A 20,597-nucleotide genomic window follows, 5' to 3' on the forward strand; every position below is an offset into this window, starting at 1 on the left:
GGCCAACATGCTGGTGGCAGGTGGGGAGGAGGGAAAAGACTTGCCAGCAGTCAAGGCTGTCACCTTCTAAAAAGTATATTTAGTTGATACGCTATTAATTACTGCCTCAATTTCACAACTTGTTATTGGTCTGTTCAGGGATTCGGCTTCTTCCTGGTTGAGTCTTGGGAGAGTGTATATGTCCAGGTATTTATCCATTTCTTCTAGATTTTCTAGTTTATCTGTGTAGGGGTATTCATAACATCCTCTGATGGCAGTTTGTAATTCTGTGGGATCAGTGGTGATAGCCCTTTATCATTTTTTAATCATGTCTATTTGATTCTTCCCTCCTTTCTTCTTTATTACTCTGGCTAGTGGTCTATCTATTTTGTTAATCTTTTGAAAAAACCAGCTCCTGGATTCATTGATTTTTTTGAAGGGTTTTTTTGTGTGTGTCTCTCATTTCCTTCTGTTCTTCTCTGATCTTCATTCTTTCTTGTGTTCTGCTAGCTTTTGAATTTGTTTGCCCTTGCTTCTCTAGTTCCTTTAACTGTGATGTTAGGGTGTCGAATTTAGATCTTTCCTGCTTTCTCTCATGGGCATTAAGTGCTGTAAATTTCCCTCTACATGCTACTTTAGCTGTGTACCAGAGATTCTTGTTCATTGTGTCTTTGTTCTCATTGGTCAAAGGACTTACTTATTTGTACCTTAATTTTGTTATTTACCCAGTAGTCATTCAGAAGCAGGCTGTTCAGTTTCCATGTAGTTTTGCAGTTTTGAGTGAGTTTCTTAATCCTGAGATCTAATTTGATTGCACTGTGGTCTGAGAGATTGTTTATGATTTCCGTTCTTTTGCATTTGCTGAGGAGTATTTTACTTCCAATTATGTGGTCAATTTTAGAATAAATGTGATGCATTGCTGAGAAGAATGTATATTCTGTTGATTTGGGATGGAGAGTTTTGTAGATGTCTGTTAGGTCCACTTGGTACAGAACTGAGTTCAAGTCCTCAATATCCTTGTCTTATTGATCTGTCTAATATGAACAGTGGGGAGTTAAAGTCCCACTATTATTGCATGGGAGTCTAAGTCTCTTTGTAGATCTTTACCAGATGGATTTATAGCTGAATTCTACCAGAGGTACAAAGAGTAGTTGGTACCATTCTTTCTGAAATGATTCCAAAGAATAGAATAAGAGGGACTCCTCCCTGACTGATTTTATGAGGCCAGCATCATCCTGATACCAAAACCTGGCAGAGACACTAGAAAAAGAGAAAATTTCAGGCCAATATCCCTGATGAACTCTGATGCAAAAATTTTCAATAAAATACTAGCAAACCAAATCCAGAGGCACATCAAAAAGCTTTTCCACCACGACCAAGTCAGCTTCATCCCTGGGATGCAAGGCTGATTCAACATATGCAAATCAATAGACATAATCCATCACATAAACAGAACCAGTGACAAAAACCACATGATTTTTTTAAAAATTATTTTTATTGTACTTTAGGTTCTGGGGTACATGTGCAGATCATGCAGGATTATTGCATAGGTACATACATGGCAATGTGGTTTCCTGCCTCCATCCCCCTGTCACCTATATCTGGCATTTCTCCCCATGTTATCCCTCCTCAACCTCCCCACCACTCGCTGTCCCTCCCTTAGCCCCCCACAAAAGACCCCAGTGTGTGATGCTCCCCTCCCTGTGTCCATGTGTTCTCATTGTTGTCAACACGCACCTATGAGTGAGAATATGTGGTGTTTGATTTTCTGTTCTTGTGTCAATTTGCTGAGAATTACGGTTTCCAGATTCATCCATGTCCCTACAAAGGACACGAACTCATCATTTTTTTTATGGCTGCATAGTATTCCATGGTGTATATGTGCCACATTTTCCTTGTCCAGTCTATCATCGATGGGCATTTGGGTTGGTTCCAAGTTTTTTCTCTTGTGAACAATGCTGCAATGAACATACATGTGAATGTGTCTTTGTAATAGAACAATTTATAATTCTTTGAATGTATACCCAGTAATGGGATTGCTGGGTCAAATGGAATTTATATTTCTAGGTGCTTGATGAATTGTCCCACTGACTTCCACAGTGGTTGAACTAATTTACACTCCCACTAACTGTGTAAAAGTGTTCCTTTTTCTCCGCATCCTCTCCAGCATCTATTGTCTCCAGATTTTTTAATGATCACCATTCTAACTGGCGTGAGATATTATCTCAATGTAGTTTTGATTTGCATTTCTCTAATGACCAGTGATGATGAGCATTTTTTCATGTTTTTAGGCCTCTTATATGTCTTCTTTTGAAAAGTGTCTGTTCATATCCTTCAACAAGTTTTGAATGGGTTTATTGGTTTTTTTGTAAATCTGTTTAAGTTGTTTATAGATTCTAGATATTAGCCCTTTGTCAGATGAGTAGATTGCAAAAATTTTTTTCCTATTCTGTTGGTTGCCAGTTCACTCTAATGATTGTTTTTTTTTTGCTGTATAGAAGCTCTAGAGTTTAATTAGATCCCATCTGTCTATTTTGGCTTTTGTTGCCAATGCTTTTGGTATTTTAGTCATGAATTCCCTGCCTATGCCTTTGTCCTAGATAGTTTTGCCTAGGTTTTCTTGTAGGGTTGTTATGGTGTTAGGTCTTATGTTTAAGTCTTTAATCCATCTGGAGTTAATTTTAGAGTAATGTGTCAGGAAGGGGTCCAGTTTCTGCTTTCTGCACGTGGCTAGCCAGTTTTCCCAGCACAATTTATTAAACAGGGAATCCTTTCCCCATTGCTTGTTTTTGTCAGGTTTGTCAAAGATCAGATGGTTGTAGATGTGTGACATTGCCTCCTATGCCTCTGTTCTGTTCCATTGGTCTATATCTGTTTTGGTGCCAGTAGCATGCTGTTTTGATTACTGTAGCCTTGTAGTATAGTTTGAAGTCAGGTAGCATGATGCCTCCAGCTTTGCTCTTTTTGCTTAGCTTTTGCTTAGCATAGTCTTGGCTATGCGGGCTCTCTTTTTGTTCCGTATGAAGTTTAAGGTGGTTTTTTCCATGTCTGTGAAGAGGGTCATCGGTAACTTGATGGGAATAGCCTTGAATCTATAAATTACTTTGGGCAGTATGGCCATTTTCATGATATTGATTCTTCCTAACCATGAGCATGGAATGTTTTTCCATCTGTTTGTGTCCTCTCTTACTTCCTTGAGCAGTGATTTGTAGTTCTCCTTGAAGAGGTCCTTTATATCCTTTGTTAGTTGTATTCCTAAGTATTTTATTCTCTTTGTAACAATTGTGAATAGTTTGCTCTTGATTTGGTTCTCTTTAAGTCTGTTCTTGGTGTATAGGAATGCTTGTGATTTCTGCACATTGATATTATATCCTGAGACTTTGTTGAAGTTGCTTATCAGCTTAAGGAGATTTTGGGCTGAGATGATGGGGTCTTCTAAATATACAGTCATGTCATCTGCAAATAGACACAGTTTGACTTCCTCCTTTCCTAATTGAATACCCTTTATTTCTTTTTCTTGCCTGAATGCTCTGGCTAGAACTTCCAATACTATATTGAATAGGAGTGCTGAGAGAGGGCATCCTTGTCTAGTGCCAGTTTTTAAAGGGAATGCTTCTAGTTTTGTCCATTCAGTATATATTGGCTGTGGGTTTGTCATAAATAGCTTTTATTATTTTAAGATACATTCCATTGTTACCTAGTTTATTGAGAGTTTTCAGTATAAAAGGCTGTTTAATTTTGTCGAAGGCCTTCTTTGCATCTATTAATATAATCATGTGGTTTTTGTCTTTGGTTCTGTTTATGTGATGAATTACATTTATAGACTTGCATATGTTGAACCAGCCTTGCATCCCCAGGATGAAGCCTACTTGATCGTGATGGATAAGCTTTTTGATGTGCTGTTGCACTCGGATTGCCAGTATTTTATTGAAGATTTTCGCATCTATGTTCATCATGGATATTGGCACAAAGTTTCCTTTTTTTGTTGAGTCTCTGCCAGGTTTTGGTATTAGGATGATGTTGGTCTCATAAAATGATTTGGGAAGGATTCCCTCCTTTTGTATTGTTTGGAATAGTTTCAGGAGTGGTACCAGCTCCTCTTTGTATGTCTGGTAGAATTCTGGTGTGAGCCCATCTTGACCTGGACTTTTTTTGGTTGGTGGGCTCTTAATGGCTGCCTCAACTTCAGCCCTTGTTATTGGTCTATTCAGGGATTCAACTTCTTCCTGGTTTAGGCGTGGGAGGGTCAAGTGTCCAGGAATTTATCCATTTCTTCTAAGTTTACTGGTTTATGTGCATAGAGTTGTTTGTAGTAATCTCTCATGGTAGTTTGTATTTCTGTGGAATTGATGGTGATATCCCCTTTATCTTTTTTATTGTATCTATTTGATTCTTCTCTCTTTTCTTCTTTATTAATCTGGCTAGTGGTTTGTCTATTTTGTTGATCTTTTCAAAAAACCAGCTCCTGGATTTATTTATTTTTGAAGTATATTTTGTGTCTCTGTCTCCTTCCGTTCTGCTCTGATCTTAGTTATCTCTTGTCTTCTGCTAGCTTTTGAGTTTTTTTTTTTTATCTTGCTCCTCTAGCTCTTTCAATTTTGATGATAGGGTGTTGATTTTAGATCTTTCCTTGCTTCCCATGTGGGCATTTATTGCTATAAATTTCCCTCTAGACAGTGCTTTGAATGTGTTCTAGAGATTCTGATGCTTTGTGCTTTTGTTCTTGTTGGTTTCAAAGAACATCTTTATTTCTGCCTTAATTTTATTATTTATCCAATCAACATTCAGGAGCCAGTTGTTCGGTTTCCGTGACGTTCAGTTTCCATGAAGTTGTTGTGAGTTGGTTTCTTAATCCTGACTTCTAATTTGATTGCACTGTGGTCTGAGAGTCTGTTTGTTACGATTTCTGTTTTTTCGTATTTGCTGAGGAGAGATTTGCTTCAGAGAGATTTGCTTCCAATTATGTGGTCAATTTCAGAGTAGGTGTGATGTGGTGCTAAGAAGAATGTATATTCTGTGGATTTGGGGTGGAGAGTTCTGTAGATGTCTGTTAGGTCTGCTTGGTCCAGATCCGAGTTCAAGTCCTGGATATCCTTGTTAATTTTCTGTCTGGTTGATCTGTCTAATACTGACAGTGGAGTGTTAAAGTCTCCCACTATTACTGTGTGAGAGTCTAAGTCTCTTTGTAGGTCATTAAGAACTTGCTTTATGTATCTGGGTGCTCTTGTATTGGGTGCATACGTATTTAGGATAGTTAGCTCTTCTTGTTGCATTGATCCTTTTACCATTATGCAATGCCCTTCTTTGTCTCTTTTGATCTTTATTGGTTTAAAGTCCATTTTATCAGAGACTGGGACTGCAACTTCTGCTCTTTTATTGCTCTCCTTTTTCTTGGTAAATCTTCTTCCATACCATAGATGCAGAAAAGATCGTTGATAAAATTCAACACCCCTTCATGCTAAAAACCCTGAATAAACTACGTAGTGATGGAATATATCTTAAAATAATAAGATCTGTTTAAGACAAATCCACAGCTAGTATCATATGAATGGGCAAAAGCCAGAAGCATTCCCTTTGAAAACTGGTATAAGACTCACCACTCCTATTCCACATGTTGGAAGTTCTGGCCAGGGCAATAAAGTAAGAGAAAGAAATAAAGAGTATTCAGGAAGGAAGAGAGGAAGTCAAATTGTCTCTGTTTACAGGTGACATGATTGTATAGTTAGAAAACCCCATCTTCTCAGCCCAAAATCTCCTTAAGCTGATAAGCAACTTTGGCAAAGTCTCAGGATACAAAATCAGTGTGCAACAATCACAAGCATTACTATGCACCAGTAAAAACTAACAGAGAGCCAAATCATGAGCGAACTCCCATTCACAACTGCTGCAAAGAGAATAAAATACCTAGGAATAGAGCTAATGAAGGATGTGAAGGACCTCCTTAAGAAAAAACTACAAACCACTCCTCAAGGAAATAAGAGAAGACACAAACAGATGAAAAAACATTTCATGCTCGTTGACAGGAAGAATCAGTATCATGAAAATGGCCACACTGCCCAAAGAAATTTATAGATTCAGTGTTGTCCCCATCAAGCTATCATTGACTTTTTTTCACAGAATTAAAAAAAAAAACTACTTTAAATTTCATATGGAACAAGAAAAAGTCCATATAGCCATTATCCTAAGCAAAAAGAACAAAACTGGAGGTATCATGCTACTTGACTTATAACTATACCAAAAGTCTTTAGTAACCAAAACAGCATGGTACTGGTACCAAAACAGATATATAGATATAGAAATAGACATATATTTATCAATGGAACATAGCAGAGGCCTCAGAAAGGATGCCACACATCTACAACCATCTGATCTTTGTTAAACCTGACAAAAAGAAGCAATGGGGAAAGGATTCCCTGTTTAATAGATAGTGTTGGGAAAATTGGCTAGCCGTAGACAGAAAACTGAAGCTGGACCCCTTTTTACACCTTATACAAAAATTAACTCAAGATGGATTAAAGATTTAAATGTAAGACCTAAAATCTTTTTTTTTTTTTTTTTTCTTTTTTAATTGCATTTTAGGTTTTGGGGTACATGTGAAGAACATGCAAGGTTGTTGCACAGGTGCACACCTGGCAGTATGATTTGCTGCCTCCCTCCCCTTCACCTATATCTGGCATTTCTCCCCATGCTATCCCTCCCCAACTCCCCACCCCCCCACTATCCCCCCTCCCCCCAACAGACCCCCGTGTATAGTGCTCCCCTCCCTGTGTCCATGTGTTCTCCTTGTTCAACACCCGCCTATGAGTGAGAACATGTGGTGTTTGATTTTGTGTTCTTGTGTCAGTTTGCTGAGAATGATGTTTTCCAGGTTCATCCATGTCCCTACGAAGGATGTGAACTCCTCCTTTTTAATGGCTGCATAATATTCCATGGTGTATATGTGCCACATTTTTCCTGTCCAGTCTATCATCGATGGGCATTTGGGCTGGTTCCAGGTCTTTGCTATTGTAAACTGTGCTGCAATGAACATTCGTGTGCATGTGTCCTTATAGTAGAACGATTTATAATCCTTTGGATATATGCCCAGTAATGGGATTGCTGGGTCAAATGGAATTTCTATTTCTAGGTCCTTGAGGAATCGCCACACTGTTTTCCACAGTGGTTGAACTAATTTACACTCCCACCAACCGTGTAAAAGTGTTCCTATTTCTCCACATCCTCTCCAGCATCTGTTGTCTCCAGATTTTTTAATGATCGCCATTCTAACTGGCGTGAGATGGTATCTCAATGTAGTTTTGATTTGCATTTCTCTGATGACCAGTGATGATGAACATTTTTTCATATGTTTGTTGGCCTCATGTATGTCTTCTTTTGTAAAGTATCTGTTCATATCCTTCGCCCATTTTTGAATGGGCTTGTTTGTTTTTTTCTTGTAAATCTTTTTTAGTTCATTGTAAATTCTGGATATCAGCCCTTTGTCAGACGGGTAGGCTGCAAAAATTTTTTCCCATTCTGTTGGTTGCCGATTCACTCTATTGACTGTTTCTTTTGCCGTGCAAAAGCTGTGGAGTTTGATTAGGTCCCATTTGTCTATTTTGGCTTTTGTTGCCAATGCTTTTGGTGTTTTGGTCATAAAGTCCTTGCCTACGCCTATGTCCTGAATGGTTTTGCCTAGGTTTCCTTCTAGTGTTTTTATGGTGTTACGTCTTATGTTTAAGTCTTTAATCCATCTGGAGTCAATTTTAGTGTAAGGTGTCAGGAAGGGGTCCAGTTTCTGCTTTCTGCATATGGCTAGCCAGTTTTCCCAACACCACTTATTGAACATGGAATCCTTTCCCCATTGATTGTTTTTTTCAGGTTTGTCAAAGATCAGGTGGTTGTAGATATGTTGTGTCGCCTCCGACGTCTCTGTTCTGTTCCATTGGTCTATATCTCTGTTTTGGTACCAGTACCATGCTGTTTTGATTACTGTAGCCTTGTAGTAGAGTTTGAAGTCCGGTAGTGTGATGCCTCCTGCTTTGTTCTTTTTGCTTAGAATTGACTTGGCTATGCGGGCTCTCTTTTGGTTCCATATGAAGTTTAAGGTGGTTTTTTCCAGTTCTGTGAGGAAGGTCATTGGTAGCTTGATGGGGATAGCGTTGAATCTGTAAATTACTTTGGGCAGTATGGCCATTTTCACGATATTAATTCTTCCTAACCATGAACATGGAATGTTTCTCCATCTGTTTGTGTCCTCTCTTATTTCATTGAGCAGTGATTTGTAGTTCTCCTTGAAGAGGTCCTTTACGTTCCTTGTTAGTTGTATTCCTAGGTATTTTATTCTCTTTGTAGCAATTGTGAATGGCAGTTTGTTCTTGATTTGGCTCTCTTTAAGTCTGTTATTGGTGTATAGGAATGCTTGTGATTTTTGCACATTGATTTTGTATCCTGAGACTTTGCTGAAGTTGCTTATCAGTTTCAGGAGATTTTGGGCTGAGGTGATAGGGTCTTCTAGATATACAATCATGTCGTCTGCAAATAGAGACAATTTGACTTCCTCCTTTCCTAATTGAATACCCTTTATTTCTTTTTCTTGCCTGATTGCTCTGGCTAGAACTTCCAGTACTATATTGAATAGGAGTGGTGAGAGAGGGCATCCTTGTCTAGTGCCGGATTTCAAAGGGAATGCTTCCAGTTTTTGCCCATTCAGTATGATATTGGCTGTCGGTTTGTCATAAATAGCTTTTATTATTTTGAGATACGTTCCATCGATACCTAGTTTATTGAGGGTTTTTAGCATAAAGGGCTGTTGAATTTTGTCGAAGGCCTTCTCTGCATCAATTGAGATAATCATGTGGTTTTTGTCTTTGGTTCTGTTTATGTGGTGAATTACATTTATAGACTTGCGTATATTGAACCAGCCTTGCATCCCCGGGATGAATCCTACTTGATCATGGTGGATAAGCTTTTTGATGTGCTGTTGTAATCGGCCTGCCAGTATTTTATTGAAGATTTTTGCATCTATGTTCATCATGGATATTGGCCTGTAGTTTTCTTTTCTTGTTGAGTCTCTGCCGGGTTTTGGTATTAGGATGATGTTGGTCTCATAAAATGATTTGGGAAGGATTCCCTCTTTTTGGATTATTTGGAATAGTTTCAGTAGGAATGGTACCAGTTCCTCTTTGTATGTCTGGTAGAATTCGGCTGTGAGACCATCTGGGCCTGGGCTTTTTTTGGGTGGTAGGCTCTTAATTGCTGCCTCGACTTCAGACCTTGTTATTGGTCTATTCAGGGTTTCGACTTCTTCCTGGTTTAGGCATGGGAGGAGACTACTGTCCAGGAATTTATCCATTTCTTCCAGGTTTTCTAATTTATGTGCATAGAGTTGTTTGTAATAATCTCTGATGATGGTTTGAATTTCAATAAATCCAGGAGCTGGTTTTTTGAAAAGATCAACAAAATAGACAGACCACTAGCCAAACTAATAAAAAAGAAAAGAGAGAATAACCAAATAGATGCAATAAAAAATGATAAAGGGGATATCACCACAGATGCCACAGACCTAAAATCTTAAAAGCCCTGAAAGGAAACCTAGGCAGTACCATTCAGGACATAGGTATGGGCAAAAACTTCATGACTGAAACACCAAAAGCAATGGCAGCAAATGCCAAAACTGACAAATGGGATTTAACTAAAGTAAAGAGCTTCTGCACAGCAAAAGAAACTATTATCAGAGTGAACAGGCAACCTACAGAATGGGAGAAAATTTTTGCACTCTACCCATCTGACAAAGGGCTAATATCTAGAATCTACAAGGAACTTAAACAAATTTACAAGAAGAAAACAACCCCATCAAAAAGTGGGCAAAGGATATGAACAGATACTTCTCAAGGCATTTTTGCAGACAACAGACATAGAAAAAAATCTCATCATCACTGGTCGTTAAAGAAATGCAAATCAAAACCACAATGAGATACCATCTCACACCAGTTTAGAATGGTGATCATTAAAAAGTCAGGAAACAACAGATGCTGGAAAGGATGTGAAGACATGTGAAAAAATAGGATTGCTTTTACACTGTTGGTGGGAGTGTCAATTAGTTCAACCATTGTGGAAGACAATGTGGTGATTCCTCAAGTTATCTAGGACCAGAAATACTATTTGACCAGCAATCCCATTACTGGATATAGACCCAAAGGATTATAAATCATTCATATTGATCATAAATATATACTGTGTTCTTTACATTGTACTATTAGAAATTATCTTCATATTTATGTTAAATTTTAGTATTATATCAACATGAAATAATTGATGAGGATTGAAAATGACCACTCCAGATAGTTAAACTGTGCTTTTGATGATTTTCATCCTACCAAGGAAATTATCACACATCTGACTGCCAAAATACAAATATTGCTGAAAGGATAATGCATTTTAAATGGCAGTTTCTTTGTATTAAAGATTAATTAGAAACCTACTTTAATGACAAAAGGAACTTGAAACTTGGCCTAACTTCCAAGATTTTAGAATATAGAGGCATAACTCAGGAGGGCACTGAATGGAGAAATGGAAGAATCTAGAATGTTCAAGTATGCAATTTAGACTAAAACTTATGCAAAGAGGAAACTAAAATGTTAAATCTTTAATGAGACCTGTTACAACCTCTTTTAGAATTTAGAGGTTATCAGTATAAAATCTTCATCACAGCCTTCCCTGAAAATCTGTTTCTGCTTGAATAATTTCAAAACATACGTCTTTTGCTTCTGAATTATTTTTGTAGGGGATTTTCACATCCATCCAGCTTAGTAAGGAACATCCAAATGCAATAAGATAAATGATGTCCTTTCTGGTTGGCAACATGTTGAGATTTTCCATCTCTAATTCTGTTATCCTATAGTTATCATCTCCTCTGAATTATGCATATGTACTGTCAATTAAATTAAAAACCTTTCAATAAATTATGCTTAGGATTGTGGAAACAGTTAATGTGATATTCTCTCTTCATTATTCCTTATTGGTTTAAGAAAAAAAGTGGCCTCTCAACCTTTTGCCAAATGTGCATATGCCATATGATTATGAGGGACCACTGGCTGGAAATGAGGAATCCTCTCTACTTATCAAAATTTCACAAATAAGCAACAAGAACACTAGTCTAGATACCTCAGGTTTGGTAACTGGTTACTAATCTACATGAATCAATTGTTTTTAAAAGTGATATAGAAAAAAAACACCACCAAGGCATGTATACCTGCCGTGACATTCTACTGGCAAAATAACTACGCATAACCTCTGTACTTTGATATCCAGGATTAGGACAACCTACTTTGTGGCCTGCAAAAGGAAAGAGAAAACTTTAGTTAGGAGGGTGTGGATTATATCATTTTTGTCTTTTTAGTTTGTGAAAAGTTTCAAACTTACAGAAAAAGTTGCAAGACTATTACAAAGAACTTTATTTTCTTAGCTATTTTGCTGTAAATTGCCAACATAATGCTTCCTCACCTTTAAGTACTTGGGTCAGTATTTTCTACAAAAAAAAAGAGGGTTGTTTTCCAATTACCACAATATAACCATCAAAATCAAAAAATTTATACTGATAGATTTCTACTGTATCAACCACAGACCCAGTTAGCTTTTGCCAATTGTCCCAAAAATGCCCATCATGGCCAAAAAATCCAGTCAAGGATCATGTATTGCATTTTGCTGTGATTCTTTTTAGCCTCCTGCCATCTGGAACAGTTTCCTGGTCTCTTGATTTTCATGACTTTGGCACTTTTGAAGATTGGATGTTAATTATTTTGAAGAATGTCCCTCAGTTTGAGTTTGTCTCATACATTCTTATAATTTGATTCAGGTTCTGCATCTTTGGCGGAAGTGTCATAGACATGATGCAGTGTTCTGCTCATTTAGTCCTATCAGGTGACCAATGATTATTTTTTTCATTACTGATAATGATAACCTTGATGACTTGTTTAAAGTGGTAACTGCAAGATTTTTCTACTGTAAATTCTTTCACTTGGCCTTTTTAGTATGCTTTTTGTTTGGAGGTATTTTGAGAGGGTGTAAATATTCTATTTTCTCTCTCAATTTTACTTAACCAGTTTTCGCATATGTTGATGTTTTTAGTGAAATTACTTTTAGCTGCGATAATTGTCAAATGGTGAATTTCTAAACCTGTTTTTCTATGTTAGTTGACATTTTCCTGTAAGATACAGTGTTTTCTTTATTAATTTATTCTAGTATGGACTGAAGAGGTTTTTACTTTCTTCAATGAGTTATAATTTCTTTATTATCACCATTTATTTCTTTGCTCAGATATCCTGTTTGGTCAGTTTGAACCCCTTATGCTGGCTTCTGAGTTAATTTTGTTTTGTTTTATTTCAGTTTTCTTCTTCTTCTTTTTTTTAATATACATCCCCATCATTCTTTGAGCACTTCCTTACTTTCTGGCACAGTGAGATGTTGTTGTTCTTTTCCTGCTCCAGTCTTAGAGTCAGCCACTTGTGCAAAGTGTTCCAATCCTTTTAATGGAGAATGCTATTTAGGAACCAGAGCTGTGATCTTGGTATGGTCATTTCCGTTGAGGTGTTGCTCTTCTCAGGCCATACCAGTCAGTTGATAAAGCTATGAAATGTGCATGCGTGCACACACACACATACAAAACACACACACACAAACACACACTGACACTCACATACCCTTTTTTTGTCCATGTTGATGTCTATATCCTGATATGTTGAAAACTCTAGTAGCTTTTTGTATATTTTACAAATCATAAATTTCCACTAATGCCTCCTGTTCACACCAGTACATCAAATTTATCTTCCATTCCAACACCACAAGGTCCATTTTAGTCTTCTTTTCTCTACTTGGAACTCCCTCAAGTAAAAAGTAATCAGTAGCCCCATTTACCCATAATCTATTTGCTATTGGATTAATGTCCTATTTGTGTATCCTGTCTCACATTTTCATTGCTACAATTCTCTTTGCACAGCTACTTCTTTATCCTACTTGGGCTCAAATATCCCACCAGAATGTCCTTTTATCACTTCTCTCCTCTCTGTCAGAAACTTGCTTATTCTTCCCAGTCTTTAAGACCCCACACTGGACTGTTGCCTATGCTCTCCTAACATACCAGGGTTCTGATAACACATGTAGAGTCTCTGATGCACTTCCTTCCAGATGCCCTTCACTCCATTTAGGTTTCAACACTCAGAAGTATGCTGCAGTCTCATTCCCCCATAGACTCATAATTTGTTCAAGCCGTATAATAGTGTTTAGGCTAAGTACTGGAACGAAGGAAGGAAGAGTGGGAGGGAGGAAAGAAGGGAGATAAAAGAAATATAGGAAGGAAGAGAGAAAGCAAAGAGTAAGCTCTATCGTTATTTAAAAGATCAGAGAATACCAGTTTTTTTCTTACAGGTATGAGAGAGGACGCTTTCCCGCATACAGTTGGGAGTGCTCATTATTTCAGTTCTTCAACAGCAAAATTTAACTGATTGTTGCTGAAAGCCATAATCGTGCCAAAAAGGTGGTGGTTTTATAATAAAGTACAAAGTATATGGAGCAAAAGGCTTTACATCTGCTCCAATATCTTCTTGGCCATTTTAATCTTTATAAATATAGATAAATAGATAAGTACAAAGAAGAGTGTGAAGATTTCTGAGAATTTGTGTTGTTGAGGTTTGGCTTTCTGGTTGTTTTGTTTTTATTGTTTGTTTCCAGAAAAAAATACCAGAGAGGTAGAAGGAGGATTCGATGGTGCACAATTATCATCATTTTGGTTTTGGTTATAGACTGGTTATTACAATTTGATTGCCTACAGCAGTGACTGACCTTTGGTACAAGGTAAAGAGTAATTCTTGAAATCAAAGCCTAAACTGAGTGCATTGGCAATGATGATAAATCACACCCATCAACTGCCTCTGAAGATCCTGGACTGAAAGAGACTTTTGCATATTTTCAATTTTAAATTCTCATGTACTTGGATCAAAATCCTCATATTTTAGGCAAATATGGTCAATGTTCTTACACAGTCAATATTTATGATGCTAAGCTTGTGTCAAAATGACTAAATAATTATATTTGGCAAAATATTATATGTAACAAGCTAAAAATTAAGTGCAAATATAATTACTGTGTTGAGGAAGGGAAAGCATCCAAGAGTTGGTGGTGTGTTTTTCAGAAAATACTCATATACAGACATGCACACCACAGTGACAGCAGCTGATGACTTAAAATTTGGACAGCATTTTTTAAAGGAAATCTGTATTTTCCTAGGATCACTTTTGTGTCTGCATCTACAAAGAGGGTTATTTCTACAGATGGATCATTTGCAGTGGTGTTCCTCAGTATTTGGGTAATTCTAGACCTGAAATAGTCATAGTAAGTAAACAATCTCCTGTTAAAATGAAAATGCCCTCCTGTAACATACTAAAGAAATGGTCATAAGGCTAATAGGGATAAAAGTATTCATGTAGAATTTCAAAAATCTACTCTTTTTACACCGTGTATATACACAACTCAACTTCTGCTAAAAAGTGGGACCTGTCACAGGTCTGCTCTGTTCAGTCTGGAAGTAATGGGCAGTGATGAAGAAAGGTAGAGGAGACAGAAAAACTAAGTCAATATACATGTTAAAGAGTTTAGAGAGAGGGACAATTATTTCTATTTATGTTTCACTTCAATGCTCATTGCAAAAACTTTTATAGCAACACGTCCTTTCTCACTGACAAAATCTTCACTTTCCTTAACCAAAATAATTTTAGTTGAATAACATCTTCAGAAGGATTTGATATATATTTTAAGATTGTGAACTTTCAAATTCCTTACTTTTAACTTCAAACATGGACAGTAATATTAATACATCATATCTACTAATGTAAAAAAGAAGTTTAAGGCTAGTTTGATTTTTGGGTTTAGATTGTCTATAAATGTACTATTTTTGCTGGCTAGTTCAACATAAAATTTTTAGTTTATTCTAGGGATTCCATAATGTTACTAGGTTCTATGTTGTTTGTTTGTTAAATTTTTATTTTAGTTTATTACATATTCAGTTTTTCCTTAATTTAAGATTTTTCTAGTGTTAATACTATTAAACATATTTTATCCTAAAATATTTTTATTCATTTAAAAAGATACAAAATGATACATTTTTATTGGTTGTTTCACTTTTTTCTCTTGCATCCAAATCATTTTGTTGTTTGATCTCTGTCTGTCTTTCTGTTACCTCCATAGGTATTTTAATACCTAATATCACTGTAGCTCCACTTTCAAGAATTGTTCCATTTACTTTACATTATAGGTGAATTTCTTAATTGTCTTCTTCACATTCCTGATTTGGCTTTCTTGTTGAACCGATATTGGCTATTTTGTTGAAACTTTTCTTTATTGCATCTCACGGAATTCACCTAGTTAATTCCTATATCTATCTTCCTGTTCTCAGGAACTCATCATCTTTCAGTTCTATTCTACATTTACACTTTGTATGCTAGGTGCATAATTTTTATGCTAACAGAATATTTGCATAATTTCTACATTGCTTCTGACAGAATAATTTAAAGCCAATCCTTGTATTTGCCAAAAAAATATTTGAGGTGGAATTTTTTTTCTTTACTATTCTCCCTGTTTGCTAAAATATACTTAGAATCCTTTACTTAGTGACTGCTGAAATGCTGTGAGTTGATTCAGGGCTAATGATGCACAGTGGAGCAAATGTCCCTTACTTTTGAATAAATACCCTTTGGATTTTGTACTGGATTTTGTACTATCTCTTTGTGTGTGGTGAGCCCAGAAATTTTCATAAAATGTAAAGTTTAAGAAAAACATTGTAAATGGAAAGGTTTTAATTAAGTTTGTTGCTGTTATTTTCTTCCCTGTAGTCTCATATCTATGGTGCCTTTTCCCTAGGAGATCCATTCTCTCCTCAGTCATTCCACAATTTGTTATTAGTACCTGCTTTGTTCAAGGTGCTGTTTTAGGCCCTTGGGATACATCACTGTAGAAAAACAAAATCATCCCCTCATAAAACTTAGAGTCTAGTTAGAGGAGAGAGGCAATGAATAAATTGTGTGTGTGTGCGTGTGTGTATGTGTGTATGTGTATATGTGTACAGTTAAGAAGGTAATAAATGTGGAAGAAAATAGAATGGGGTAAGAAGATTGGGAAGTACGTGAAGGAAATATATTGTAATTCAAAATAAGATGAAGTCTGAACAAATATTTTAGAGAAGTGAAAAAGCTAATCGTGGAGATAATTAGGAGAAGATCTTCCTAGGCACAAGTATCAACCAGTGCAAAGGCTTTAAAATGAGTATGAGCCTGGTGAGGGGCGGGGTATGTTTGGTGAACAAGAGAAACACTAGTATGGCAGGAATAGCATGGTGGCAGGACAGGTCAGGGAAGTGGAGAAGATGAGGCCAGAAATGCAGCAGTGAACTAGATTTTGCAGGAACTTGCAAGGCATTGTAAAAACTTTTCTTTTACTCAAAATAAATTAAAAAAAAAAGTTATGATTTTGACCAGAAGAGTGACATAATCACTTTGGAGATTAATATGAAGAATAAGTATAGTGAGGCAAGGATAGAAAAGCAGGAAGGCAAAGAGGCTAATCAATAATCCAGGTGAGAGAGAGACTAGGATGAGAGTGGTAGAGTTAATATAGAGAGAAGAGGTCAAATTCTGGTTACAATCTGAAGAAAGAACCAATAAAATTGCTGATAGTATATGAGCTGTGCTGAAAACAGACAGCCTACAGAATGGAAGAAAATATTTACCATCTATACATCCAACGAAGGTCTAATATTCAAAGGAACTTGAACAGATTTACAAGCAAAAAAAAAAAACCCATTAAAAAGTGGGGTTTATTTGAAAACACATGCTTTTCAAATAAAGACATACATGTGGCCAGTAAGCATATGAAGAAATGTTCAGCATCACTAATCATTAGAGAAAGCAAATCAGAACCACAATGAGTTAGCATCTCCCACCAACCAAAAATGGCTTAAAGGTGTCAAAAGGAGATGGGTAACGCCTTCAGGCAGCTTTTGGGTGGTCAACTCCACTGGAGTTATAACTTGCTTATTTTATTTTATGTTTTAAAACCACTTTACTGGGATGTGATTGACAAAGCTGTATATATTTAATTTATACAACTAAATGAGTTTGGAGTTAAGTATAAATTCATGAAACCATCACCACAATCAGTACCATAAACATAGCCATCACCTCCAAAAGGTTTCTCCTGCTATATTTATTTAATGTAATAACCTATTTATCCTGTATAACTAAAACTTTGTACCCTTTGGCTGATACTTCTCCATTTTCCTTTCCCTCCAGCCACTGGAAACCACCATTTCACTCTCTTATTCTGTGATTTTTACTACTTTAGATTCCTCATGTAAATGGTTTCATACAGTACTTATCCTTATGTGTCTAGCTTATTTTACTTAGCATAATGTCCACTAGGTTCATCTATGTTGTTGAAAGTGGCAGGGTTTCCTTCTTTTTAAAGGTTGAATAATATTCCATTGTAGGTATATTGCACATATTTTTCATTTGCTCATGACTATGGTCATGACTATGGTGAATAATGCTGCAATGAACACAAAGATGCAAATATCTCTTCGAGATTCTGAATTTAATTATTTTTGGTTATATAGCCAGAAGGGGGATTGCTGGATCATATGGTAGTTTTATTTTTCATGCTTTGAGGAAACTCCATACTGTTTTCCATAGTGGCTGTGCCAATTTACCTTCCCACCAGCAGTGTGCAAGGGTTCTCTCTTCTCTACATCCTCACCAACACTTACCTTTTGTTTTTGGATAGTAGCCATTCTAACAGGTGTGAGGTGATATCTCATTGTAGATTTGATTTGTATTTACCTGATGATTAATTATATTAAGCACCTCCTTTGAAAATTTCCAAAATAATTTGGTTCTAACTACGTTGTATTAGTCTGTTTTCACACTGCTGACAAAGACATATCCGACACTAGCCAATTTACAAATGGAAGAAGATTAATGCACTCACAGTTCCTTGTGACTTGGGAGGCCTCACAATCATGGCAGAAAATAAGAGGCACATCTTACATGGAGGCAGAAAAGAGAAAAGAGCTTGTGCAGGGAAACTCCCCCTTTTAAAACTATCAGATCTGGTAAGACTCATTCACTATAATGAGAACAGCACAGGAAAGACCTACCCCCATAATTCAATCACTTCACTCTGGGTTCCTCCCAGGACCAATGGGAATTGCCCTTGAATTAGAGAAGAGTTGATATGGGAGAAACCTACAAGGGTAATCATTTCATTCCTTAGTTCAGTTAGAAATATCCCAAAGATCCAAAAGATAATCAGCATTTTAGGGAGTTATCAAGTAATGTGGTTCTCTGGGTCTTTTCCAGGGGTCTCAGATTAGAATTTTTATTTAGTTATAAATACTCATTTTGGGAAAAAACAAAAACAAAAACAGACCTCTAGATCATGTAAACAGAAAACAGTTTGACTTTCTCATCTCCCTGTGTAGGTTTACTTACTTTACAGCCAGCCCTTAGAGGAAATTTCTGACAGATAAGCATCACCCTTTCTATTGCTCTTAGGTAGTAAATAGTCTACATTTCTAGATGCTATAAACATGACATTTGAATAATTTAAAAGGATTGCTTCTAGGTAATAACCAACATCTTAAATTTCATAGAAGGTAGATCAAATTTCTCCCTCTCCTAGCTCAAGCATGCTACAAGCCTGAAAGCCTACAGTATGATAACAGAAAACCAATGGCTTCTCTTTGAATTTTCCCTCTGTTTTCTTCTGCTCCTCTGCCCTAAAATCTGACATTGTTTTCTGACTTTTTCATGTCTGTGCTAGCAGAGAGGAGAGATGAGGCATGGTGGTGCTTGAATGTCACTGTCTTGTGGCATCAGTCCTCTCTGTGCTTCGCAGATGCAGTTAGGGAGCCTCTCACTGACAGCAGATCCTTTATCTTGTAGAGGACTTTTGTAGGCTTTTGAGAGACCCCTTGTCACTTTGATTTTTTTTTCTTACTTTTAGTTCCCTTAATTCCAAAATGTCTCCTTTGCTTACAGCTTTACTTATCTTTCAGTTGTTTATAATTCTTTCCAGACATATGTACTGTGTTAGAGTCTCATGGCTCCTGCAGATACCTGTCTTGGGGAAAAAATCTCTTTACAATCCCTCCACTCTCCAAACCAATGCTTTCTCCCTTCATGGTGAAATCTTGTCCTCAACAAGCTCTGATAGGAACATCTGGCAGGATGTTTCTAGTATTGCCATTTCATTGTTCTCTATTGTCAGAAAGCTAGCCAGTCATAATTTTCCATTTGATTCCTGCTGTGATCTTTGTATCCACATACTGCTGGGGTCATGAGTCATATTTTATGATCACTTTGAATACTTTCTTCTCTACCATGTGAAGATAGAAGTGTGATAGGGAGGAATAAAAATGTGCCACAGAAACTTACCATGTTTTTTTCAAACAAATTATTTCCCTGTTTGTATTAGTGCCATTCAGTCTCTTTTATACTTTTGAAGTGGTTATTGGACCAAGGATTGCCAAATATTTTAGATTTATGTACAGTTTTACAAAGATGATCTGGCACCTCACTTTGAAATATGAAAGTACTTTCCAAATTTAAATAGAAGGTACTGTGTTTTTAACATCTTATTATTTGTATAATTAAGGCTTGATATCTGAAGAAATAAGAATAGCAAAGGTTATAAGCTTTCAAGCTCTTGTAATGAAGAAAATGGTGGTAGTCATTAAAATAGAGATCCCAGAAGTAATGTTTATTTTTAAATTGTGATACTAAAGATAGAGTAAGAGTATTTTTAGCTTTTGAAAATTTGTCACTGGCTCTCAGAGCAGAAAGTTCGTTTGTCTTACAATTTAAGGCAAAGATTGTATGGAAAGATACATAGAAGCATGTATTCTTTATCTTATAAATTGGGTTAAAATTCATAAATCAGTAAATAGGCTCTGTTCTGTCCAGGGCATTCTGGTTTCTGGTTTCTTAAATCTTGTTCAAATTCTGTCTTTCATGATTGTTTTTAAAATTAATTGCTGTTTAATTCATATGACTTTGGTTGTTTAATAAGGGGATCACATTCAATATACATAATAATGTTCTAATTTCTATTTACCTTAATAAGAGGCACTAAAAAGACTTATTTACCTTAAAATTTAAAGGAAAGATAATGTTTTATTATTGTCAAGCAGTTACATCATACTTAAAATTCGTCAGCTGGTTTAATTGTGTTCTCAGTCTATATCTTCTCTCTATCATCTATCTGTCTATTTATCTATCATCTATCACTCTATATCACCTATCCTATTCATATAATTTTCTCCTACCAGTTACTAAATCCTATGGACTATTCTGTGTATCTCTTTGTTGGCTTTGAATGCTCTTATAAGGTGATTTAGGTTTTTGAGGCAGAACAGAGGCTCATTTGAGGGAACATGGGAGGCCAGTTTTTTCATTGGTTTTCATTTCTGGTCCCACTCAAGGTATAAAAATGTGGGATGATTCACGTGAGAAAGACAGTGGATTGGAATTAGAGAGTTGAATAACTCAAGTCTTGTGTCTTAATTTACATATATTTTCATTTTTCTTACCATTCTC

Source organism: Aotus nancymaae, unplaced genomic scaffold (genome assembly GCF_030222135.1).
Source record: "Aotus nancymaae isolate 86718 unplaced genomic scaffold, 86718_ANA_hifiasm-v0.15.2.pri h1tg000062l, whole genome shotgun sequence".
NCBI lineage: Eukaryota > Metazoa > Chordata > Mammalia > Primates > Aotidae > Aotus > Aotus nancymaae.